Consider the following 27972-nt stretch of genomic DNA (forward strand, 5'->3'; position numbering starts at 1 on the left):
TCTTTTGATTCATATAGCTTCTAGATTCTAAAGATTGGTAAGTTCTATATGTTTACCCAATTTTTTTTTTTTTTTTTTTTTGAGACAGAGTCTCACTCTGTCGCCCAGGCTGGAGTGCAATGGCACGATCTTGGCCCACTGCAACCTCTGTCTCCTGGGTTCAAGCAATTCTCCTGCCTCTGCCTCCCAAGTAGCTGGGATTACAGGTGCCTGCCACCACGACTGGCTAATTATCATATTTTTAGTAGAGATGGGCAGAGACGGGGTTTTGCCATGTTAGGCTGGTCTCAAACTCCTGACCTCAGGTGATCCACCTGACTTGGCCTCCCAAAGTGCTGGGATTACAAGCATGAGCCACTGTGCTCGGCCCTTTTTTCTTCTTTCTTTCTTTTTTTACGTTTTTAGAAATAGAGACGGGGACTGACCGGGCACCATGGCTTACGCCATGCAATCCCAGCACTTTGGGAGGCTGAGGCAGGCGGATCACGAGGTCAGGAGTTCGAGACCAGCCTGACCAACATGGTGAAATCCTGTCTCTACTAAAAATACAAAAATTAGCTGGGCGTGGTGGCTTGCGCCTATAATCCCAGCTACTCAGGAGGCTGAGGCAGGAAAATGGCTTGAACCCAGGAGGCAAAGGTTGCAGTGAGCTGAGATTGTGCCACTGCACTCCAGCCTGGGCGACAGAGCGAGACTCAGTCCCCGCCTCACCAAAAAAATAAGAAAGAAAGAACTAGAGAAGGGGATCTCACCATATTGTTCTGACTGGTCTTGAATACCTGGGCTCAAGTGATCCTCCCTCCTCGGCCTCCTAAAGTGCTGGGATTACAGGCGTGAGCCACTGTGCCCAACCAGACAACACAATGATCTTTAAAAAACCATATATATATGTGTGTGTGTGTGTGTGTGTGTGTGTGTATTTATATATGTATAAAATATTTACTGTTCCTTTCCTTATAAATGTGACATTGAAAAATTTCTAAAATTCAGATAAATCGGAAAAAAACAAAAATCTCTTAGAGGTAATCACCAAATGTTAACATTTTGCTGTATAAAATTCCAGCATTTTTCTATGCATATGTATATATGTGTATGTGTATCAGTATATCTGCATATCACACTACTGCATTCTAGCCCAGGCAACAGAGCGAGACCTTGTCCCAAAAAATATAAGTACGTATTTTATTTTTCATTTCTTAAAATTTGCAAAAACTGGCCGGGCACAGTGGCTCACGCCTGTAATCCCAGCACTTTGGGAGGCCGAGGTGGGCAGATCATGAGGTCAAGAGTTTGAGACCAGCCTGGCCAACGTGGTAAAACCCTGTCTCTACCAAGAACACAAAAAATTAGCCAGACATGGTGGCACATGCCTGTAATCCCAGCTACTCGGGTGGCTGAGGCAGGAGAATTGCTTGAACCCAGGAGGCAGAGGTTGTAGTGAGCCAAGATCACACCACTGCACTCCAGCCTGGGCGACAGAACAAGACTCCGTCTTGGGGGGGAACAAATGTGCAAAAACTGGTCATGGTATACATTTTGTTTTGAGATCTGTGTTTTTCATGTAGTGATTTGTCGGAGACCTGTTTCCATATAACTAATTTTCTGAAATATCACTTTTAATGTCCATATGTTAATAATGAATCATATTGATGGAACAACATCTAACCAATCCTCGTTGAGTATTCTGGTTGTTTCCAAACTTTTGCTAATATAAACAAACTATGCTGTAATGAATATTCCTGTAGCTAAATCTTTGCTGGCATCTAAAATTAAGTGGTTTAGGATATATTTCTAGAAATGCTACTCTTCTTAAAATTCCTTGTATCATAAACAACAATTTCCAATTGTGTTGTGATATAGTTTGTGGTGATTAAACCCATATTCATGGACTATTCAATCTTTTCATTTATCTTTACAGACTTAAAAGAGATTGTTAGGTTTTCTTTTCTGACCAGCATATTGCTCTAAAACTCAATACATTTAATTGTGCAATTCCCCTATTCTCTCTCTCCCCCCAATTTCAAAATCTCAAGAATTTTGCAAGTCTGTTGTTTGCAAGGATGTGCTCATGCTATTAAAAATGTCTGTTTTATGACATAGCTAACAAGATACATTTGTTGCCCATTAGTGAAGCAATTGAGTTCTATAGATTCTTAGATTCGGTGGAAGCAAGCAGCAGGGTGCGGGGTAAAGAGAATGAGTTTCCTGGAAAACAGAATAGATGTCTTCAGAATCAAAACTACAGTGAGCCAAGTATGAGAAAAAGTAATCTCATGTTTTTTTGTTTGTTTTTTTGAGACAGATTTTCGCTCTTGTTGCCCAGGCTGGAGTGCAATGGCATATCGACTCACCACAACTTCTGCTTCCCAGGTTCAAGTGATTCACCTGCCTCAGCCTCCCAAGTAGTTGGGATTATAAGCATGCGTCACCACGCCCGACTAATTTTGTATTTTTAGTAGAGACGAGGTTCTCCATGATGGTCAGGCTGGTCTCGAACTCCCGACCTCAGGTGATTCGCCCACCTCAGCCTCCCAAAGTGCTGGAATTACAGGCGTGAGCCACCACACCTGGCCTATATTATTCTTAAAAATTATTTTGGGGTGGGAGAAGAGAAACCAAATTATCCCTTTAGTTGGGTATTTAAGGACAGGTTAAATTATGTCAGAAAATGTTATCCTGACCTTAGTCAGGAAATCTGATTTTAATTGTGACTCTACCTTAAATATTTTCCTGGACTTCAATGTTGTAATCTTTTAAAAGATGTCAGATTTTAAGATTGCTTTAAAAATATTGTGCTATTGGCTGGGTGCGGTGGCTCATGCCTGTAATCCCAACACTTTGGAGGGCAAGTGGGGCAGATGACTTGAGCTTAGGAGTTTGAGACCAGCCTGGGCAATATGGTAAAACCCTGTTTGTACTTTCAAAGAAAAAAAAAAATTGTGCCATTTATTGACGATGACTCCTATATTTTGAAGTAGAAAGAAGAAACTAACATACTCTTTTGTCTTTTACAGCTTCTTAAAATTCAGATAAAATGTAAAATTCTGACAGGCAGATCTTGACTTGTGCTCCTTAATACTTAAATGTTAGGAAAATCAGATTCTCTAACCGCGAAACATACCAATAGATAGGTAGTTAGAAATTAGAAGATACTGGCCAGGTGCAGTGGCTCACACCTGTAATCCCAGCACTTTGGGAGGCCAAGGCAGGCGGATCACAAGGTCAGGAGTTCGAGACCAGACTGGCCAACATGGTGAAACCCCTTCTCTACTAAAAATACAAAAATTTGCTGGGCGTGGTGGCAAGCACCTGTAGTCCCAGCTACTCGGGAGGCTGAGGCAGGAGAATTGCTTGAACCTGGGAGGCGGAGGTTGCAGTCAGCCAAGATCACGCCACTACACTACAACCTGGGCAACAGAGCAAGACTCTGTCTCAAAAAAAAAAAAAAAGGCAATAATTATACCTTAGTTTTCAGTATAGCTTTCCCTGGGGGTGGGGGAGGGGCATTACTTAAGTGACCTCTGTAAATCTCTTTTAGTCTGAAAAGTCCTTGCATAGATTTTCATAAAGGGAAAACACAAAATGACTTTTACTCTTCAACATAGTCTAATCCTTGGCAAAGAGTTACCGTGAAATAATGCCGGAGGCTTTAACTCGTTTCTGCAATGAACACTCTGCAGTGTAATATATACAATGCCAGAGATATGTCCTGACAGGGAGGAAATTCAAGTCATCAATGTTCCATCTACTCATTGAAAACATTACTGATAAGGCCAGGACTTGAGAAGCACAAAAAAAGACTAAATGCTGCATTTCGCCTGTGTTTCCTATCCCACTCCCATTACCTTATTCTAATCAGTCTGTCCTGGCAATATTTAGATAATCAAATTGTATTTTAAATTTTCTATTTTAATCACAACAACCATTAATTCCTGGAAATGTGCTGTCATATGTGGCATTTTGGAATATTTGTGTTAGCTATTTTTATTTGGAAGAATTTTATAGTATTTTGGAGTTTCTGCAATTTCTGTGTCCCTTTCTTTTCTCAGCCCCTGTTCTCTTCCTCTGCATTGTTCATTAGCAAGGGCATGAAACTGTGCTCCTCGTGACTCATTATTACTCACTATAGTAATCTAACTCTTCTTTGTGAGACTAAATTTGGAAGATGCTTGAGTTGCCATTCCTGAGGAGAGCTGGTCCTAAGAACACATCCTGTTAACTCTTAACTCTCCATGCTGATGCCAGGAAGCACTGATACTTATCACAGAAAATGAACTAACTGCTCCATTTCAGCCTGGCTAAGCCCAACACCACTGCAAAAAGACTTTCTGCAGTGAACAGAGCCAGGGCGCTGAGTAGGGAAAAAAAGAACTTTGGGCAAAAAAAGAACTTTGGGTTTTAGGGCCCTAATCCACAAAGCATAAAAAGTCAGTTTGTATTTATATGGCACTGTATAGTTCATAGAGTATTTTGTGATTCACTAACTTGTGTTTTTCCTGGCCAGTATAAGAGCTAGGTAACTGCAGCTATTGTATCCATCGTATGTGTGAGGAAGCCAGAGCTTACCCAAGAACACCAGCTTTTATTTTTATTATTTTTATTTATTTATTTATTTATTTTTGAGACGGAGTCTCTCTCTGTCGCGCAGGCTGGAGTGCAGTGGCACGATCTCGGCTCACTGCAAGCTCCCGGGTTCACGCTATCCTCCTGCCTCAACCTCCCGAGTAGCTGAGACTACAGGCGCCCACCCGGCTACCACACCCGGCTAATTTTTTGTATTTTTAGTAGAGACAGGGTTTCACCGTGTTAGCCAGGATGGTCTTGATCTCCTGACCTCGTGATCCGCCCGCCTCGGCCTCCCAAAGCGCTGGGATTACAGGCGTGAGCCACCGCGCCCGGCCAAGAACACCAGCTTTTTGAGAAGGATTCCTTACATTCCACACCACTGTTCTATGATGTATGTCTGTTTACTTTTACAGGGAACATGTCCTGTCCAGAGCTTTCTGCCTGTTCTAGATCTGAATGGGGAGTAAAGTAGCAGAGAATACCTAAGTAGGCCTACATTTGACTTAAATCATCCCCCTCCCCACTTGGCTCATTTACATAGTTCATCTGCAGCTCAATAAATCTCAATTCTGCCGCTTGGTATTCCATCAGGGTCTGACTTCCAGTTGTGCCTGAATTCCCACAGTTTTGAGAGTCAGCACCCATCTTCATCGTGTCTGAATCTCAAACCCAGCAGTTCCTGGTGTGCTGTCCAGTTCCTTGATCCAGCTGTCTGATCCCGGTTACTCACCTCTGTCTTCCTGTCCCCACCAGCCATCCTTCCTAGACAATGCTGCTTATTCCTGCTTCATCAGTGTTCATTTCTTCTGCCTCTTCCCTGTCAGATTCTAAAGCCAATTGACCTATTTAAACCTTAGCTACCCACCAGCCTTTCTACACCCTTCTTGCTTCCTGTCAGACTCCGAACCTGATCTGAGCTCCTAAATCTTGCTTCCTTGTGTGTGTTCTGTAGGCCAGGCAAATGATAGACTTAAGACTCTTTCTACTTACCTTCTAGCCCCCTCTAACCTATATGCAAGCCATGTTTTAATGATTTGTGGCTTAGGATTTCAAGTTCTGTCATTCTTCTTAGCCTGTATTTTTTTGTGTCCTACACTGTATCATTGATTGCCATAGCTTCTGCCCTAGTTGATATAGGATATGTGAGAGCACTTTGTTTAGGCCATAAACCTCTTAGAAATATACTCTGCTGCTGTTATTATTAGGCAATTCAAGCCAAAGGTGACTTTCTCTAACCTTCCTGGGAGAGGGAGACAAGCTTTCAGCTGAAATAGAAACTTTACAATTATTGTCCAAAGCCAAAAATAAGAAAGTGTAACAACTATGACACGACCACTTCTGGTATCTTCGTGTAGAAGATTCCTTTTGACAAGGTCATCACTGTAGACTTTCAGATGTGTCATAGGAAACAGATAAAAATTTCTAGATTATTCTAAAGGTTTTAGAACCTTCTAATCAACGTGAAGATATTGAGTTTGAGTTTTCATCTACACTGATTGATTTTCCCACGCATAGGTAATAATTAGTTTAAATTTTTTTTTTTTTTTTTTTTTTTTGAGACAGAGTCACTCTGTCGGCCAGCCTGGAGTGCAGTGGCGCGATCTTGGCTCACTGCAGCCTTCACCTCCTGGATTCAAGCAATTCTTATGCCTCAGCCTCCTGAGTTGCTGAAATTGTAAACATGCACCAACACGCCTGGCTAATTTTTATATTTTTAGTAGAGATGGACAGGGTTTCGCCGTGTTGACCAGGCTGGTCTTGAACTCCTGTCCTCAAGCAATCCATCTGCCTCAGCCTCCCAAAGTGCTTTAATATTTATACAGTGCTTTATACAATATTAGTCTTACGTATGTTATCTTATTTCATAAAAAAATTTCATTGGGAAAATAATTTCATTGTTTTAAATTTTAGATAGGGCAACTTAAGCCCAGATATCTTACTTAACTTGCCCAGGTGCACTAAATGACTCAAGGGTGCATCTTGTACTTGAACTCAAATTTTTCTTACTCCAAAGAACCTGCTTTTTCATTTCTCCAGTTTATGCATCTCAGGACTACAAAACACCCTGGGAAGGAAACTGCTCATCTCTTTCAAGATTAAGGGAAGATATAAAAACAGACATCCTCGGCCGGGCGCAGTGGCTCCCGCCTGTAATTCCAGCACTTTGGGAGGCCAAGGCGGGTGGATCACCTGAGGCCAGGAGTTCGAGGCCAGCCTGACCAACATGGAGAAACCCCGTCTCTACTAAAAATACAAAGTTAGCTGGGCGTGGTGGTGCATGCCTGTAATCCCAGCTACTCAAAAGGCTGAGGCAGGAGAATCGCCTGAACCCAGGAGGCGGAGGTTGCCGTGAACCGAGATCGCGCCATTGCACTCCAGCCTGGGCAACAAGAGTGAAACTCTCTCAAAAAAACAAAACAACTCCCAGACATCCTCTTAGTAGATCCCATGGTATGGCACAGCAAGGTATGTTAATGAACCCATGACACATCGTGATCTTAATGATTATACAATGCTGCCATCTTGAGGATATGATCAGTAATTGTTATTCTAGCCAGCCTTCTGTGGCCTAGCATCAGGCACAGCCAGAAAGCTGAATCTGGACAGTCAGATGTTAAATACCCAGCAAGGAGCTACAGTCAAGGAGGCCAAAATAACATTTGAGGAGCCAGGCAAGTGTTAGGAGATTGAGCAAACCTATGGTGCTTTCAGAACAAGGTAAATGAAAAGGACCAAATTAGGGCACATCAATTCATGTATGCAGGATAAGAAAAACGGGGCCTTTTATTTACTCCCAAAGCACCCTGTTCTTCCTTCTAGTATAGTGCCATCTCACTGTATTATAATTGCTATAAACTGGTTTCTCCCAGTGGACCGATGAGCCATGACAGCAGAGAATAAGTCCTGTTATAGTTATATCTGCATTGTGTCCTCAGCATTAGCACACTGGGTAATAAGTATTTAGTAAATATTTTGTGGCTTAATGAGTGACAGGCATAGGCAGCAGGGGACAAAGTCAAAATAATGGCAGAGCCAGTTTTCCAGATTTCCAGGTCAGTGCTACTATCTACTATACAACATATATTTATGAATGGGCAAAAGCATACTGGCTACCAAGAGACGCTGAAATATACCTAGCCTTTTAGGTGGCCACCAGCAATGATAGCCATGAGGCATGTCTCTAAGGCTGTAAGCACTGGGCTTATTTATTGAATACCACTTTGGACCAGTCACTGCACTAAGTGCCAGGACTGCAATGAAGAACAAAAAAGATAGCCCCAGCCCTTATGAGGTTTACAGCCTAGATCTAGACTATACTACTGATCAGACAGGGCCTTTCATGGTCATCATGACTTGGTGAGGACATGTGATTCCACAATCTGGTCTTAGCTTTGTAATGTCAGAAACTCTAATTTTTTTTTTTTTTTTTTTTTTGTGAGACAGAGTTTCCCTCTTGTTGCCCAGGCTAGAGTGCAATGGTGCGATCTCTGCTCACTGCAACCTCCGCCTCCCAGGTACAAGCAATTCACCTGTCTCAGCCTGCCAAGTAGCTTGGATTACAGGCATGTGCCACCACGCCTGGCTTTTTTATATTTAGTAGAGACAGGGTTTCACCATGTTAGTTAGGCTCGTCACGAACTCCTGACCTCAGGTGATCCACCCGCCTTGGCCGCCCAAAGTGCTGGGATTACAGGCCTGCACCACCGTGCCTGGCCCAGAAACTCTATTTTATCTATGGCTTCGGAAGAAGTTTAGACTCATTGAACCTTCAAAAACCCTATGTGGGACAGGCGAGGTGGTTCACACCTGTAATCCCAGCACTTTGGGAGGCTGAGGTGGGTGGATCACCTGAGGTCAGGGGTTCAAGACCAGCCTGGCCAACATGATGAAACCCTGTCTCTACTAAAAATACAAAAATTAGCTGGTCATGGTAGCAGGCGCCTGTAATCCCAGCTACTCGGGAGGCTGAGGCAGGAGAATTCACTTGAGCCTGGGAGGCAGAAGTTGCAGTGAGCCAAGATTGTGCCACTGCACTCCAGCCTGGGTGACAGAGTGAGACTCTGTCTCAACCCCCCTATCCTCCCCCCCAAAAAAACCAACCAAACAACAACAACAACAACAACAACAACAAACCCTATGTTGGGGGTATCATTATCACCCCAGATTTTTATACCCAGCTCACACAAATGAGGAAACTAAGTATTAAGACAGGCTAGTTAACTTGTCCAAAGTTACAAAAGATAGTAAGTGGAGGAGCCAGGACATGAAATTTCAAGTTCATTGTCCTTCCAGTGTGTGACAAGGACCAGTTTATTCACTTGTTAATGGTTATAGCTTTCTCTGTCAATCCAACAGAACCGTTATCTCACTGAGAACTACATGTCATTCTACTCCCCACTTTCAATTTTATATGTATATATGTGTGTACATATATCTCTTCTAATTATATATATAATCATGTCACTTATTCATTAAATACTTCAGTGTATATTTCCCAATAACAAGACTACGTTTTCTTTATAACTGTATTAATTTATCAAAATCAAGGAATTTAATGTTGATACAATACTATTGTCTAATCCATAGTCCATATTCAGATTTTATTGATTGTCTCAATAATGATTTATATTTTTTACCAGTCCAGGATTCAATTCAGGATCAAACATTGTATTATTTCTTGTCGTCTTAATTTCCTTCAATCTGGAATTTTCAGCTTTTATGTTTCTTCATCTTGACATTTTTGAAAACTACAAACCAGTTTTTCTGTAAAACGTCCTTTAATTTGCATTTATTTTGTTTGTACGTGATGAGATTCAGGTTATGCTTTTTGGCAGGAATACCTCTGAAATAACATTGTGTCCTTTCCTTTGCATCATATCAAAAATTACATTATGCCAGCCCAGCATATCTCAGTATTGATAACATTAGCTTTTATCTTTTGGTTAAGGTGGTGTCCACAAAGTTATTCCACTTCAAAGTTACCATTTCCCCTTTGTTTGTTAATAAGTAATGTGTGGCAAGGTATTTTGAGACTACATAAATATACTGTTCCACACTAAACTTTCACTGTGGCATCCGTTAAGGTTTTTCTAAATATACCACTCCTTCTATATTTATTAGTTGAATTTTACATTCTTCTTCATTTCTTTCTTTATACATCCAGTTATTTATGTCAGTATGAACTTATGGATTATTATTTTACTTAATGGATTATAACCTGTTAACGTTTATTTTCGTGGTTAAATTATCCAGATTTGGTCAGTGACAGCCCCTTCAAGCTGACTCCTGTGTCCTTTGGGCTCCTATGTTCTTTTAACATGTCCCCTTAATTCTTTGACACTTTCTTTTCGGCATAAATTGTTTCAGGCCCTTCTTGTACTTTCTCTACCTTAGCCATGGAATCAGCCATTTCTTTGAGGATCCCTGGTTCCTTTTAGTGGAGAGTGGTAGTATTTTAGAAACCAAGATCTGGGTGCCAAATGTGTTTATCTCTATTGGTTTGTCATTACTTCTAGGACCTCTTAGCTAACAGATATCTCTTCCTCTCTTTCTCTCTCTCATCAGTTTATATACATCTAATTCCAGTCCAACTTCACAAGGTGCATTCTAGTGTTCTTCTTTTGCACACGTACTTTTTTTTTCCTTAACAGTCAGAAACCTGATTTTTATTATCCTCTATCTATCTATCTATGGTTCAAGTTATCCTCCCACCTCAGGCTCCTGAGTAGCTGGGACTACAGGTGTGCACCACCACACCTGGCTAATTTTTTTATTTGTTTATTTTGTAGAGACAGGGTTTCGCCATATTGCCTAGGTTGGTCTTGAACTCCTGTGCTCAAAGAGTACTCCTGCCTTGGCCTCCCAAAGTGCTGTGATCATAGGCATGAGCCACCGTGCCTGGCCAATATACTTGATTAAGCCTAAAATGTACAGAAGATAGATTCAGAATTGCTAACCTGTACCTCCGAAAAAGCAAACCTAATTAAAATTCAATATTTATTTACAATGTTTTGAGGTAAAATTTACATACTGAGAAATATACAATGTTAGGTGTGCAATTCTCTGAGCTTTAACAAATGCATGTACCCTTGTATCCCACACCCCTATCAAGATACAATACATTGGCCGCGTGGTGACTGATGCCTGTAATCCCAGCATTTTGAGAGGCCTGAGGTCAGGAGTTCAAGACCAGCCTGGCCAACATGGTGAAACCCCCGTCTCTACCAAAAATACAAAAATTAGCTGGGCATGGCAGCATGTGCCTATAATCCCAGTTACTTGGGAGGCTGAGGCAGGGAGAATCGCTGGCACCTGGGAAGCAGAGGTTGCAGTGACCTGAGATTGTGCCATTACACTCCACTCTAGGCAACAGAGCAAGACTCCATCTCAAAAAAAATATATATATATATATACAGTACATTACCATCACTCCAGAAAGTTCCTATAAGTCTTTTCCTAGTCAGTCACTTCCCCATTCAGAGATAACAACTGTTCTGATTTTTTTTATCGTAGATTTGTTTTCCCTATTCTAAAAAATGTGTATGTATATTTATGTGTATGAAATCATATAGTATGTGCTCTTTGTGTCCAGCTTCTTTTGCTCAGCCTAATATATGTGAGATACATTCATGTTGTTGTATACATTAGTAGTTTGTTTCTTTTTTTTGTAAAGTAGTACTTTGTTGTTTGGATGTGACACAGTTTATCCTTTATACTGTAAGTGGATATATAGGTTTTAAAATTTTGGCTATTATAAATAAAGAAAATATATACATTCTTCTACATGACTTTCTGTGGGCACATGTTTTCATTTATTTTGGTCAAATACCAACTAGTTGAATTGCTGGGTCCTAGTAAGAGAAGTTTCTGTTTATTTTTATTTATTTATTTATTTATATTTATTTTTGAGATGGAGTCTTACTCTGTTGACCCAGGCTGGAATGCAGCAGTGCGATCTCTGCTCACTGCAACCTCTGCCTCCCAGGTTCAAGCGATTCTCCTGCCTCAGCCTCCCCAGTAGCTGGGACTACAGGCACCTGTCACCACGCCCGACTAATTTTTGTATTTTTAGTAGAGATGGGGTTACATTATGTTGGCCAAGATGGTCTTGAACTCCTGACCTCAGGTGATCTGCCCACCTTGGCCTCCCACAGTGCTGGGATTACAGGTGTGAGCCACCACACCCGGCCTTATTTATTTATTTTGAGATGGAGTCTTGCTCTGTCACCCAGGCTGGAGTGCAGTGGCTCGGTCTTGGCTCACTGCAACCTCCGCCTCCCAGGTTCAAGCGATTCTCCGGCCTCAGCCTCCTACCTGAGCAGCTGGGATTACAGGTGTGCAACACCACGCCCGGCTAATTTTTGTATTTTTAGTTGAGCGAGGGTTTCACTATGTTTGCCAGGCTGGTCTCCAACTCCTGACCTCAGATGATGTGCCCACCTCGACCTCCCAAAGTGCTGGGATTTCAGATGTGAGCCACTGCACCTGACCATATGTTTAACTTTATTAGAAACTGCCAAACTTTTTTTCCAAAGTAGGAATACTGTTTTATATTGGATGTTTTTAGTATTTTTCATGTTTATTCATTCTAATGTGTATGCAGTAGTAATTCCCAGCCAGTACAATAATGCAAGAAAAGATACACAAAGCATAAAAATTAGACAGAATGAAGTGAAATTTTCTCTAGTCACAGATAATATGATTTTGTACATAGGAAATCATGAATTTTTAAAACACCTACTAAAACTAATAAATGAATTTAGCAAGGTTTCCAGGTACAAGGTCAATATATCTAAATTAGTTATATGTCTCTATACTAGCAACAAACAATTGGAAAATTAAAATTAAAGTTTAATTTATATTACCGGGTGCAGTGGCTCACACCTGTAATCCCAGCACTTTGGGAGGCCGAGGTGGGTGGATCACCTGAGGTCAGGAGTTTGAGACCAGGCTGACCAACATGGCGAAACCCCATCTCTACTAAAAAAAATACAAAATTAGATGGGCATGGTGGTGGGCACCTGTAATCCCAGCTACTTGGGAGGTTGAGGCAGGAGAATCGCTTGAACCCAGGAGGCGGAGGTTGCAGTGAGCCGAGATCCTGCCATTGCACTCAAGCCTGGACAACAAGTGCGAAACTCCGTCTCAAAAAAAAAAAAAATGTTTGGCCAGGCGCGGTGGCTCACACCTGTAATCCCAATACTTTGGGAGGCAGAGGTGGGCGGATCACGAGGTCAGGAGTTCAAGACCACCCTGGCCAATATGGTGAAACCCCGTCTCTACTAAAATTACAAAAATTAGCTGGGCGTGGTGGTGTGCACCTGTAGTCCCAGCTACTTGGGAGGCTGAGGCAGAAGAATCGCTTGAACCCGGGAGGCGGAGGTTGCAGTGAGCCCAGATCACACCAGTGCACTCCAGCTTGGGTGACAGAGCAAGACTCCATCTCAAAAAAAAAAAAAAGTTTAACTTACATTGTACACAAAAATAAAGATGTTTAATTGGCTAGATTTTGTTTTGTTTTTGATTTTTTTGAGATGGAGTTTCACTCTTGTTGCCCAGGCTGGAGTGCAATAGCACAATCTTGCCTCACTGCAACCTCTGCCTCCCAGGTTCAAGTGATTCTCCTGCCTCAGCCTCCCAAGTAGCTGGGATTGCAGGCATGCGCCACCACGCCCAGCTAATTTTTTGTATTTAGTAGAGATGGGGTTTCACCATGTTGGTCAGGCTGGTCTGGAACTCCTGATCTCAGGTGATCCACCCACCTCAGCATCCCAAAGGGCTAGGATTACAGGCATGAGCCACCGCGCCCGGCCAAGTTTTGTTTTGTTTTGTTTTGCTTCGTTTTGAGACAGAGTCTCTCTCTGTCACCCAGGCTGGCATGCAGTGGCACGACCTCGGCTCACTGCAACCTCTGCCTCCTAGGTTCAAGCAATTCTTGTGCCTCAGCCTCCTGAGTAGCTGGGATTACATACAAAAATAAAATTTTAGGGAATCAACAAAAGTTGAGTATGACCTCTACACTGAAAACTACAAAACTTTGCTGAGAGAAATTAAAGAAGACCTAAGTAAATGGGGATACAGTGCACGTTTATGGATTGGAAGACTCAAAAAAGTGTTAAGGTGTCATTTATCACCAAATTGATCCACAGATTAAATTCAATCCTAATCAAAATCACAGTAGGCTATTTAAAAATAGAAATTGACAACGTGGGCCAGGCACAGTGGTGCATGCCTGTAAACCTAACACTTTGGGAGACCGAAGTAGGAGCACTACTTGAGCCCAGGAGTTTGAGACCAGCTTGGGCAACATAGCAAAACCCTGTCTTTACAAAAAATAAAAAGTTAGCTGGGTATGGTGGTGCATGTTACTTAGGAGACTGAGGTGGGAGGATTGCTTGAGCCCAAGAGATCGAGGCTGCAGTGAGCTGTGATCTCTCCACTGCACTCAGTCTGGGTGACAGAGTGAGACCCTGTCTCAAGAAAAAAAAAAAAAAAAAAGAAGTTGACAAGCTGATTTTTAAAATTATATGAAAGTGCGAAAGACCTAGCATAGCCAAAACAACCCTGGAAAATAAGAACAAACTTGGAGGTCTTACAATACCTGGCTTCAAGACTTTCTATTATATAAAGCTACTATAATCAAGATAGTGTAATACTGGGATAGGAAAAGATAAATTGATACCTTGAACTGAATAGAGAGTCCAGAAATAGAACCACCTTTATATGGTCAATTGATCTGCAACCAAAGTATCAAAGCAATTCAATGGAGGAAAAGAAAGTCTTTTCAACCAGTGATGCTGGAAAAACTGGTAATCTGTATGGAGAGAATATATAGTTTGTTTCTTCTTTCTCTTATCCTCTTATGTAACATGGGACGTATTGACTTAATATCATAGTATGTAAATATTGTTAACTTTACATGGTAGTATTTAAGTTACAGGCTATCAAGGAGACAAGTAAACATTACCCAAGGACTTTGCATTCTCTTCTGGGGAAAGGGTTGATGCATTTTCAGTTGTATGCAGAATAGTGTGTAATATCAGGTGGAAGTATGAACTTGTTATTGTCTTTATTTGGAAGCATGGTTTAAGGAGATGCATATGGGTACCAAGCTGACAAGTGATGGACTTGTGAGGGTTAACGTATCAACTTGGCTGGGCCTCAGTGTCCTGATAGTTGGTCAAACATTATTCTGGATGTTTCTGTGAAAGTGTTTTTGGATGAGATTAACCTTTACATCAGTAGACTTTGAGTAAAGCAGATTACCCTCCATAATGTGGGTAGGCCTTATCCAATCAGTTAAAGGCCTTAGGAGAACAAAGACTGACCTCTTCCAAGCAAGAAGGAATTCTGCCAAACTGATTGTGTTTGGACTGAAACTACAACTCTTCCCTGAATCTCCAGCCTGCTGGCCTACACTGCAGATTTTGGACTTACCAAGTGTCTTAGTCCATCTTGTGTTGCTATGAAAGAATACCTAAGACTAGGTAATTTATTTTTAAAAAAATTTTATTTAGCTCACAATTCTGCAGGCTTGGTAGTTCAAAGGCGTGGCCCTGGCTTCTGGCAAGGACTTCTGCGCTGGGTCATAATCTGGCAGAAAAGGTGAAAGCGGAAGTAGACACATGCAAAGAGAGAAAACCCAAGGGGCATCCTGGCTTTATAACAACTTACTCTCACAGGAACTAATCCATTCCTGCAAGAACTAATCCAGTCCCACCAGAGTAAGAATTTACTCACTACCTTGAGGATGGTACCAAGACACCCACGAGGGTAAAGCCTCCATATCCCACACACCTCTCATTAGGCCCCACCTCCCAACACCACCACATGGGGAACAAATTTCAACATGAGTTTTGGTAGGGACAAACAAACTGTATCCAAACCATAGCATTCCAAGTCTCATAATCACATTAGCCAATTCCCCAAAATAAACCTCTCTGTGTGTGTATGTATACACACTTTGTTAGTTCTTTTTCTTTGGAGAACTCTAATACATTTCCTTACTTCATTCGGGTCACTGCTAAAATGTTCTCTCCATAGGAGCACTTTTCTTGACCAAATTATTTAAAATATCCCCTTACCCATACTAACTCAATGCCCAGTTACTCTTCAACTTCTTACCTTGCTTTATTTTCCTTCATGGCATGTATTAGTATCTAAAATTGTGTGTGTGTGTTTACTCTTTTATTGACTTTACCTTCTTCACTAGAACATTAGCTCAATGAGACAGGAACTTTTTCTGTCCTGTTTACTAATGTATCCCCAGAACAGTGCCTGCTTCAATAATATCTGTTGAATGATTCAGTAGATTATATATGCGCCATATATATATTTACATATATAATCAATATATGGCCTATAACCTGCTTTTTAAAATTTACAATATATCATATCTATAACATGGATATCCTTACATGTCAATACTCATAGATTAACCTTGTTCTTATTGGCTGCATAGTATTCCATTGTGTGAGATACTGGGATTTATTAACCAGTATCCTGTTGATAGTTATATGGGCTGTTTTTAACTTTTCACTTGGATGTTTTTTAAGTCACAATAAACATCCTTATGCAAATATCTTTATATACTTTGTGTGATAGGATAAATTAATAGAAATGAAATATCTGAGTGAAAATGGTTGTATCAACTTGCACCCTTATAAATTATTTCTATCCTTGCCCACACAATGGCAGATTATTAAATCTGTAGTGACAAGACCTTGAGACTGTATTCCAAGGAACTGAATGCATGTTTCAGGAGAGGGAGTTTCCCTTTCACTAGACATTTTTCTCATGCAGTTTCTAGCAGAGGTGCACTAACAGAGGAAACTTTCATCTAGAAACCAATAAATAAAAATCAAATATTACAATCATTCAGACAATACTTGGAAGGGTACTGATCCAGAATTTCAACTATAATTTTATCTGGTGATATGGGACCAGACTGAAACACAGAAGCTGGAGGATATTGCCTGTCAGGAAGTTTACTAAAAGGCTGGGTCTCCTCACAGGTCTATCTGACCGCTCCATCTATTCTTTGCCGGCTCCCCTTTCTTTGCCTGCCCCTTGGTTGTGTTCACCAGTTTTTTGGCCTTAGCCCTCTTCTTTTCATGCATTTACTGCTTTCCTAGAGTGATCTCATTCATCTTATGGCTTCATGTACAACGGATATGCCAGTGACCTCCTAGTCTATATTGCCAGTCCAAACTTCCCTCTCTCAGAACCTTACATCCATCTTCCTGTTGACACCTTCACTTGCATAGCACAGGTATCAGCTAGCCCAAAATTTGTCTCATCCATTGTCCACCTGACTATCCAAGACAGAAATCCCAGAGTCAGCCCAGGTACTCATCTCCTTACATCCCATAGGTCACCAAATTCTATAGATACTCCATCAAAGTTTTACTCTTACTTTCTCCTCTTCTACCTCACTATCACTGCACCTTAATCTGAGTCTTTGTCTCTCCCTTGGCCGAATACTACAACTTCCTAAATGATTTCTCACCTCAGCCTTATGTCTTCTGGGATCCATTTTCCACTCTCTAGGCAGATGATCTTTCTAGAATTAAATAATATTATGCTGTTCTCATTCTTCAATGGCTCCCCCATTACCTACAGATTACATTTAAATTCTTGAGTATGGCACCCATGCCCTCCATGATCTGGTGCCTGCTTATGTCTCCAGTCTTGTCTGTCACTGAACAATCCATGCAGATCATTCAATCCACTTATAATGAAGTTCCTGCAGTTTCTGAAAACACAAGCTAGTTTCATATTGTTATGCCTTGTCTGTACTTTCTGTCTGGTATAACTTTTCATTTTCCTGGTAAGAAATGTTTCTTTACAGACTCGGTAGGAAAGGTCACCTTATCTTTGGCTCCCTAATTTCCCTATAGAATTGCCAACTCCCTGTTGTAGCAGACACCGTTGGCTGCCTACCTAAGAGCATTCCTCTTTTTCTTTCCTCTTACCCAATAAGATCCCAGTTTTGTTAAGGCTACATGGCTCTATGCTCAGGGGACTGACCCAGTGATGGGTCTTCATCCCTCTAGGCCAGTGATTGGTTTAGCTATGCACGTGGGATACTATTCTAAGCAATGAGACATGAGGAAGGGTCTGCTAGAGAGCTTCTTCAAGGGGCTTCCTCTCTTGAAAAGACACGAAGTAGAGATGGCCCTTTCTTCTGTTGGACATTGTAGTTTTTGGATAAGTTGGATTTCTGTCACTGCAACCAAATGACTATTTTTTTTTTTTTTTTTTTTTTTTTGAGACAGGGTCTCACTCTGTCACCCAGGCTGGAGTGCAGTGACGCAATCTCAGCTCACTGCAACCTCTGCCTCCCGGGTTCAAGCAGTTCTCCTGCCTCAGCATCCTAAGTAGCTGGGCAGATTGCTTGAGCTCAGGGAGTTTGAGACTAGCCTGGGCAACAAGGTGAACCCCCTGCCGCCCCCCCCTCAAGAAATACAAAAAATTAGCTGGGCGTGTTGGCACCTGGCTAAGTGGTGGTTTTCAATACAAAATGTAAAACAGGGCCAGGCACAGTGGCTCATGCCTGTAATCCCAGCACTTTGGGAGGCCGAGGTGGGCAGATCACCTGAAGTCAGGAGTTCCAGACCAGCCTGGCCAAAGTGGTGAAACCCCATCTCTACTGAAAATACAAAATTAGCTGGGCATGGTGGCACATGCCTGTAATCCCAGCTGCTCTGGATGCCTAGGCATGAGAATCTCCTGAGCCTGGGAAGCGGAAGTTGCAGTGAGCCAACATCATGCCATTGCACTCCACCCTGAGTGACAAAGCGAGACTCCGTCTCAAAAGCAAACAAATAAACAAAGAAATTGTAAAATAGGCCCAGAGACGGTATGAGATGCTGGAAGAAATGCAGGCTTTGAAGTCATACTACTGAGGTTTCAGTCCCAGTTCTGTCATTTCATGGTAGTGAGGCCTGTGTGAGCTTCTGAATCTCTCAAAATATCAGTTTTCTCATTTGTAGAAAGAAGATGGTAACACTTATCTTTTAGGATCATCTAGCAGAATGCCTGGCTTATAGGCTCAATAAAGCAGACAGTCTTGTTATAAAAATTATTATACATTAGTAATGAGGCTACTAAATTTGTCTGTTATGTGATAAACATTTAGCCACCATAACATAAATTTGTCTGTTATGTGATAAATGTGTGAGCCACCATGCCCGGCCAACCAATAATTTCTTGACTTGTCTTTCTTACAGATTGATATCTCAGGGCCGTGCATGGTGGCTCACACCTATAATCCCAGCACTTTGGGAGGCAAGGCAGGTGGATCACCTGAGGTCAGGAGTTTAAGACCAGCCTGGCCAACATGGTGAAAACCCATCTCTACTAAAAATACAAAAATTAGCCAGGCCTGGTGGTGTACAACTATAATCCCAGCTACTAGGGAGGCCAAGGCAGGAGAATCTCTTGAACCTGGGAGGCAGAGGTTGCAGTGAGCCGAGATCGTGCCACTGCACTCCAGACTGGGCAACAGAGTGAGAGACTCTGTCTGAAAAAAAAAAATTGATATCTCAGGAGACAGAAGAAATAATTCTCAAAACTTACGTTCTAGACTTAGTAGAATACACTTTTTACACGGTTATAGAGATCTTTGCAGAAAGCAACCACACGAGAAACACTGTGGTATAGTAGTAGACTTGGCTTCAAATCCCAGTCACCTATGAGCTATATAATCTTGGACAAGTTACTTAATCTTTCTGAGCCTCAATTTCATCATCTGTAAGATGCAAATAATATCTATCATAGGATGATTGTCAGGATTAGAAACAATCTATGAAACATTACTGACATGTATTAGGCACTCAATAAGTAGCACCTGTTTTCATTATTACTATGGAAAGCGTGGTAGATTTCACAAAGTAGAATAAAAAATTAGATATGATCCCAAGACTGAGACTCTAAAAGAGGTAGACAGCTTTTAAAAAATGTATCAGAAAAATGTATTTACTTGACTCATAGCATTGCACGTATTGTGGTGCTAAGTACACATTTGGCACAACTTACCTCTTTCTTCTCAACCTTCTTTTGCTTACCTCTGGAACAGCAAGTGATTCTAATGATTAAAAAAAATGGTATGGGAAGAAAGTATTAGTGCTATAAAGAAGTTCTCTGATTAGCTAAAATTATAAAAAGTTGATAAACAAACATAACACCCACTTCTCCAGGTTTGGAGCATTCAGCTCAGTTGCTGTATTAAGTACATTATGCAGGTTATGTTCTTCAATTCTTTTAGTTTGGGGCCTACCAATTATTAGAAGATGACAGCCATGTGGACATTTGTCATTTTCCTGGCTGCCCAGCCTCCATGTTACCATTATACATTTGGGAAACAGGACATTGTGTAAAGCAGGGCCCTGGATCTCATTCATGGAAGCCAAAAGGCCTTGGTATCAGTTTTCTCTGATTATGATTCTGGAAAGAAGAATGAAGAGAAGCAGGCAATGTGTAAAGTTTATTCAGTAAATTTTAGTGAATTTCAGTGGTGGTGACATTCAGTAGCCGGTAACAGTAATGGCAGCTAGGTGATCTATGGCATCCAGTCCCCAGGACCAGAGCCTGAATGGCAGGGCCAGTGGCATTGACAGTGTCCAGCAGAAACATCTTTCCTCTGGCATGGTCTCCTCTGTGGATCTGGCCACCTGGCCTCCCATGGCGCCTGTCTATATTACTAACCCAGTTCTCTAGCCTTTCTACTGATTCTATGAGCTCCCAAATACTCTTTCAAGAAATTCCTTTTCTGCTTTGGTTAACCAGAATCAGCTTTTGTCGCTTGCAACCATGGACTCTGGCTAGTAACTAGTCTTTAGGTAATGTGCAACCCAAAAGACTCCAGTGCTGCTTACTTTAGTAAAAATCCCTTAATAAAGTCATGGTCAAATTTGCAACTGGTCTAGGAGTTCTGTCAGGGCTCCCTTTAAGGCCTATACACCTCAGGCAAAAGAAGAAATACCAAGGAAAGGGGCTGTTGTCTCTTGACTCTCAAATGTCTGCTGCCCCACCCTAATCCACCTCTTTGCCTCCTACAATGTCTTCACACTCACTTATCCAGCCATTCAACAAACACTTATTCAGCACCTACTATGCACAAGGCATTATGGCAGGCAATAAGAGGAATCTAAAGATCAATAAGCTAACCCCGACAGTATACTTTTGAATTTTGAACTGGCACATGTATTTTCTTTTCAAAATACATAAAATTTAAAAATGGATCACTCTGTCAAAGGTAGAAGTGAAAGCGAACCCTTTTTTCTTTGGATTAGTGTCACTGAGGGCAAGGTGATGTCCATTTCTTTGTAAATGTTCTAGAAATCAAATGGATTCCTTTGTTAGAGGTTTCCAGTCAAAAGCAAACATCTCTCCAGAAGACTGAGAAAATAATGCCCCTTCTAAAGTCAACAAGTAGATTGCCGCTCATCAAAATCTGTGTGACTAGGGTGAAAGATGGTGGAATTAGTGGCAGTGCATTAGAAATGCCACTCAAAATAACTGAGTCCTAAAATAGAATCAGAGAAACATCAGTTTCAAATGAAAAATATTATCCAGCTTATTTTGGTCTCCTTAAATGGCCAAGTAAATACTTGGGATCCTATAATACAGCAGCTGCCCCGGGGAGTGTTGACACTTACATCTAAAACCACAGAATACTCAAGCAAGGAAGATGGGCACACATTACAAGTGCAAAGTATTCCATCACGTACTTCTGAAAAAAAGTGCAAAGTAAAACATGTAAAGCAGATGATTTCACACATTCAGGAAAAACTGGTCAGGCACATACACACTTTACAGGAGTGTGAACTGAGGCGTTGAGCACTCACAAGACCCTCACCTGGAAACAATCAGGAAGTCTGATCTAGGAATCAGTCTCAGCTTTGGGGTCAGCTCTTCACTTCCCAGCTGACTTTGGACAAGCCACTTAGCCACTCTAAGACTCACTTAGTTTCTTTATCAGTAGGTTAGAATAGACAAAATATCAAAATTGAAGAGAACCTTAGAGATCACCTCAATCAGTTTTTAACTTGTACCAGACTTTTCTTTGAAGCATCCCTAATAAGCTTCTCTGCTTGAATGTTTACTTTTAGTGACAGGATATGCTCTCCAGGCAACTGATGTTATTATTATTATTATTATTATTATTATTATTTTTGGGACAGAGTCTCACTCTGTCGCCCAGGCTGGAGTGCAGTGGTGTAATCTTGGCTCGCTGCAACCTCTGCCTCCAGTGCTCAAGCAATTCTTCTGTCTCAGTCTCCTGAGTAGCTGGGATTACAGGTGCCCACCACCATGCCCAGCTAATTCTTGTATTTTTAGTAGAGACGGGGTTTCAACATGTTGGCCAGGCTGGCCTCGAACTCCTGACCTCAAGTGATCTACCCTCCTTGGCCTCCCAAAGTGCCAAAGGGATTACAGGCGTGAATCACCGTGCCCCGCCAACTGATGTTATTTTTGAAATACTCAACTTGTTAGAAAAGTTCTTCCTTACATTTTAAATTGCAATGCATCTCCTTACAGCTTTCTGCATCCTGGTGGCCTCTAAGATCATACAGGTTAGGTCTAATCCATAGGGCTACTTTTTTGAAAAGTCCTCAACTTCCCTTGCTTTTCTTTTTTCTTTCTTTTCTTTTTCGAGACGGAGTCTCGCTCTGTCACCAGGCTGGAGTTCAGTGGCGTGATCTCAGCTCACTGCAACCTCCGCCTCCAGGATTCAAGTGATTCTCCTGCCTCAGCCTCCCAAGCAGCTGGGATTACAGGTGTGCACCACCACGCCCAGCTAATTTTTCTATTTTTAGTAGAGATGGGATTTCACTATGTTGGCCAGGATGGTCTCGATCTCTTGACCTCGTGATCTGCCCCCCCTCAGCTTCCCAAAGTCCTGGGATTACAGCTGTGAGCCACCGCGCCCGGCACCCTTGGTTTTTCTCTTCTGCAAGCTATACCACCCCTCTCCCCTTCAGTTGCCCTCATCTGTCACATTCAAGAGGAGACACTTTTCTGGTTTTCATGTTTTTCTGAGTGTAGAGTGGTGGTTAAGCAGCCTGAACCCTCAGATAGTCTGAATTCGAATACTGGCACTGTCACTTAGTAGTTGTGTGTCATGGGCAAGTTATTTTCACCTCTGTAGCTTAAGTTTCTCTCTCTTGAAAATGAGGATAATAATAATGATACCTATCTCTTAGAGAAATTGTGAATGAGATAATTGAGACAGTACAAGTAAAACATTTAGTATAGCGCCTGGCCCTTAGTAAGCAATATGACTACTACCAGCAGTAATAATACATAATAAGCCCTAAATTAAGCCCTAAAAATGAAAATAAGAATAAAAGAAGTGGCAGAATGAGAAAAGCTAATCTAGTCCATTCCTGACACTACAAACAAGGTTTGGTTGCCCCGATATGAAACTTTACATGCGTTTCATAGCAACTATCACTTTCAATGGTGGGTTTAGTGTCTTGCACAGGAGCCCAATAAGGCCAGGACCTTGTCTATCGTGTTAACTGTTGTGTTCTCTGTGCCCAGAACAGTGTCTTGCTCCCAGTAGAGTGAAAGAATGGACCAACACCGTCATGTCATGGAAGCGACTGGCCGACTTGGCTAAGGTTGTGCAGGGCTCCCAGGAGAGCTGGGGCAAGAACCAAGGGCTCCTCGGCAGCCAACACTAAGAATTAAATTGAGGCCCAGCCCTACAGTTTGATGATTCGGGCAGGAGCAAAGGTATCCAGTAATACCAGGGTCAGCATTCCCACCGGGTGGCCTAAATGCCGGCTCCTGTTTTCTGGATGACGAGCCCGCGGAGAAGGTGGCTTAATGAGAGGCCGCGGGAGGGTGGGTGCCGGCACGTCGCTAAACTCCGCCTGCAATCCTTCGGGTTGGCTGCCAGCCAGGGCACGGTTCCGAGCCGGCCGGGGCTGACTCCGGGAGCAGCGAACAGAAAACAACCTGGCTCCAGAAAGACAATTAACAAAGGCTGGAGACCAGCCACCCCCTCGCGGCGCACGCACGCAGGCAGCTGCGTGGGCATAGCCGCGCCCGCCAGCGCCCTCGGTGGGCACAGCCACCCGGAGCGGCGCGGGTGCCGGGAGCTGGGCGACGCACCCCTCCTGCCCCGGCTGCGCTGTTGCTCGGGCGGCCGACCTCCGTGCGTGAGCGCCGGCAGGCACCTTGCGCGCGCGGGTGAGTCCGCTGGGCGTTTGGGGCCTGGTCAAGCAGGATGGGGCTGGAGAGGGGTGCAGGAAACAGCTGCTGGGAGGATCAGAAAAGGGAGGTGGGACAGAAAGGCAGGATGCGACGACCTCCCGGGTCCCAACTTGCTTTGTAGCTAGCTTTGTGTCTTGAGCCTTATGAGAATGTAAGCCACCTGGTCCATATGGCCTACCCTAGTCGTTTTACAGGTGGGAAACTGAGGCCCAGGGAGGTTAGCCGGCCTGGAAAAACATTATTATTCTTTGTTCCTGTTTCTCTCTGCCTTCTTCCGTGCAGGATTTCAGACAGCTTTTAGAAAGAATGCATACATTATAACAACGGAAAAATACAAACAATGGTAAAGAATCCTTGCCAAGCAAAATATAATTATGAATAGACAGTCAAGGCCAGGAAAAAAGAGAACAGAAATCCGTGATCCATAGGTGAGGTGACTTGGCTAAGGTCCCTCAGAAAAGTCGTGCCAAAGCTGGGACTAGAAGTCAGAACGTCCGGCTTCTGAACGCCAGAAACTTACAGTGGGGAAGCAGACAGCCTGCCCAGGCACTGGTTCTTAACCTTCTGGGGGTCCCTGACCCCTTAGAGATCTGTGTCCACTCCCAGCAGAAGAGTTCACACAAAGCCTTGTGCACAGTTTGAGATTTGACATGAATTCCTGCTGTAAGGAATGCCTGCAGGCTGGTACTCAGGCAGGGTGGTTTCAGAGCACTTTCTTTGCTCCTTTGAAGGGAGGCAGCTGGTGGAGGAGTACCTGCTGTGTGTCCAGACAGCTAGCTGTGTGATCCAGGAAGCATAGTTTAACCTCTTCAAGGCCTAGTTTTATGTGTAGACTGGGGATGAGAGTGTCTGCTTCATCCTCCAGGTTATTGTCAGACTTAAGAATGAACATAAAGGCCAGTGCTTGACATAATATATGCTCAATAAAAGTGCTGACGATTATAGGGTGACTATAGTTTACAATAATCTATTGTATATTTCAAAATAGCTAGAAGAGAATAATTTGAATGGTTCTAGCATAAAGAGAAGACAAATATTTAAAGTGATGGATATCCCAAGTACACTGATTTGATCTTTATAAATATATTAAAGTATCACAGGTACCCTGAAACTATGTACATCTATTATGTACATAGTTTAAAATTTAATTTAAAATTTAAATTTAAAAAAATTTAATTTAATTAATTTAAAAAAAAGTGATGACACACAAAATCATCAAAGCTGTGGTAATTAGGAAAGGGTGATGACCTGGAAGAAATTGGGCTGTATCTGAAATAAAATACAATTTAAAAAATTATAAACATGAAAAAATAAAGTCAGCCCTATTATGACTTACAGACCACACCACATACCTTCGTGATGGTATCTTAAATAAGGGTGCAGCAAGGTACTACCCTCAGTATTTGACTCCAAGTCAAAAGCTGAAAGTAGAAACTACCAGATACTGTAACAAGGAGTGTTTACTGGGCTTCACTTGCCTCTTTCAAATGGGGTCAACACCCCGTTTTTTTGTTGGTTTTTTTTCTTTGTTTGTTTGTTTTAGATGAAGTCTCGCTGTCTCCCAGGCTGGAGTGCAATGGCACGATCTTGGTTCACTGCAACCTCCGCCTCCCGGGTTCAAGCAATTCTCCTGCCTCAGCCTCCCAAGTAGCTGGGACTACAGGCACACGCCACTATGCCCGGTTAATTTTTTGTATTTTAGTAGAGACGGGGTTTCACCGTGTTGCCCAGGCTGATTGCAAACTCCTGAGCTCAGGCAATTGCCTACCTCGGCCTCCCAAAGTGCTGGGATTACAGGCGTGAGCCACCGTGCCTGGCCTATAGAGTTTGTTTTTAAATGAGAGGAAAGAGGACATAAACTGGGACCTGAGCAGCACCCACCCTTATTCAGCAATAGAGCCTCAGCTGAATTTCTGCCAGGGAATAGGAGTTGCTGGCAGTTGGCTCACATCCCTCTTGGATCAGCAGATTACTGTGGTAAACAGTGCCTTGGTTGATTCTGCCCTAGATCAAATAAATGGCTTTTTATTTAACTAATGAGGTAGGGAATGTGTTTTCATGTGCTGTAACAGAAGCAAAATGGCATTTGTAGAGCTTGACTGTCCAAAGCCTATTGGTTGTTTATTGATAGGCTGAAGAATTTGTTTATTTGTTTGTTTATTTAGAGACAGGGTCTCCTCACTCTGTCGCCCAGGCTGAGTGTAGTGATGCAGTCACAACTCACTGCAGCCTCAACCGCCCAGGTTCAAGCAATCCTCCTGCCTCAGCCTTCTGAGTAGCTGGGACTACAGGCATATGCCACCACACCTGGCTAATTTTTTACTTTTTGTAGACACGGGGTCTTGCTATATTGCCCACGCTGGTCATGAACTCCTGGATGCCAGTGATCCTCCCACCTCAGCCTCCCAAAGTGCTGGGATTACAGGCATGAGCCACTGCGCCCAGAGAATTTTATAATTCTAATAATTGTTATTATTTTCTTAATTCCCTAATACTGGAAGGCTCAAGAACTTTAAATCTATGGATCCAAACTTGTGATGACAGAGCCTGGGCAGACTCACTTATCTATAAAAATAACTGCTTTAAAAAAAAACTGTGTTGTCTCCTTCCTCTTTTGGAAGACCTTTTTAGGCCTTCCAAATAGAACTGGGGAAATATGGCTAAGGACAAACAGCTGCTGTTTGATTTGGGTTAAGACACATACCACCTGTCCTTTCCATGTATTTATAAAGGGGAGTTTTTCCTCCAGGAAAGAGAGAGAGAATGTGTATGTCTGTCTGCGTATGGGAGAGGGGATGTCTGTTGCTGTCTTTCCGCCTCACTTCCAATCATTTATTTATCAACACAGAGAAGTCCTTTTCTGTAAGCACAGTGACTTGGAAAATTCCTTCCCTTTTTGGCGCTGTGGCTCTATTTTGTTTCACAGTAGTTTCTAAAATATTGGGATGTTTTTTCTAATTTTGACTATAAACTGTTCTTTATATGTTTCTTTTCTTTTTCTTTTTTTTTTTTCTCTTGAGATGGAGTCTCGCTCTGTCGCCCAGGCTGGAGTGCAATGGCATGATCTCTGCTTACAATAACCTCCACCTCCTGGGTTCAAGTGATTCTCCTGCCTCAGCCTCCTGAGTAGCTGGGATTGTAGCTGGGATTACAGGCATGTGCCACCACTTCTGGCTAATTTTTGTATTTTTAGTAGAGACAGGGTTTCACCATGTTGGCCAGGCTGGTCTTGAACTCCTGAGCTCAGATGATCTGCCTGCCTTGGCCTCCCAAAGTGCTAGGATTACAGGCATGAGCCACCATGCCCAGCCTTCTTTATATGTTTCTATATTGTTTATTTAGTTATATAATGAGCAAGAGCCTCTTTCATTATTTAAACAATTTTTCTAAATGTTGTCCAAAGAATATATATGGGTGGCAAATAACCACTTGAAAAGATACTCAGGATCATTACTCATTAGGGCAATGCACATTAAAACCACAGTGAAATATCACTTCATAACTATTAGGATGGCTAAAATGAAAAGATTGGCTCTACCAGATGTTGACCAGAAGGTAGAGGAACTGGAACTCTTATATACCATTGGTTGCAATGTAAAATGGTACAACTACTTTCAAAAAGATCTTAGTTAAATACACACTTAACTTATAAAGTTAAATATACACTTATCATGTTATCCGGAAACTTCACTCCTAGGTCCAGCTTTATTGTAATAGTGAAACAGGAAACAAACAGTTGTTTATTCAGTGTGTGAAGAGACAAATTGTGGTATATCCATATAACAGAATTCTGCTAAGCAATGGAAAGTAACGATGTATTGATACATGCTTCCATACGAATGGATCTCAAAATAATTTTTCTGAAAGAAAGCCCCAGGCAAAAAACACTACATAGTGCATACTGTATTATTTATTTATTTATTTAGAGACGGATTCTTGCTCTGTTGCCCAGGCTGGAGTGCAGTGGCGTGATCTTGGCTCACTGCAACCTCCGCCTCCTGGGTTCTAGCGAGTCTCCTGCCTCAGCCTCCCAAGTAGCTGGGATTACAGGCGTATGCCACCATGCCCAGCTAATTTTTGTATTTTTAGTAGAGACAGGATTTCATCATGTTGGCCAGGCTGGTCTCGAACTCCTGACCTCAAGTGATCCGCCTGCCTTGGCCTTCCAAAGTGCTCGGA

At 42.3% G+C, this 27972-nt stretch overlaps 1 protein-coding gene across 3 annotated transcripts in view; it reads left to right on the top strand.

Moving 5' to 3' along the window:
* The window catches only part of ARHGEF37 (Rho guanine nucleotide exchange factor 37), an 83845-nt gene that overhangs the window by 6688 nt on the left and 49185 nt on the right, over nt 1-27972 (top strand). Inside the window, exon 1 of one of the 3 annotated variants that reach the window (XM_009449934.3) lies at nt 23467-23769. The exons of 1 other annotated variant lie outside the window; for it this stretch is intronic. The gene's annotated coding sequence lies outside the window, so the exon portion shown is untranslated. Of the gene's footprint in view, nt 1-23466; nt 23770-27972 lie in introns of those variants that run through there. One more of the 3 variants, XM_518029.7, reaches the window with a different exon arrangement.

Source organism: Pan troglodytes, chromosome 4, assembly GCF_028858775.2.
Source record: "Pan troglodytes isolate AG18354 chromosome 4, NHGRI_mPanTro3-v2.0_pri, whole genome shotgun sequence".
NCBI lineage: Eukaryota > Metazoa > Chordata > Mammalia > Primates > Hominidae > Pan > Pan troglodytes.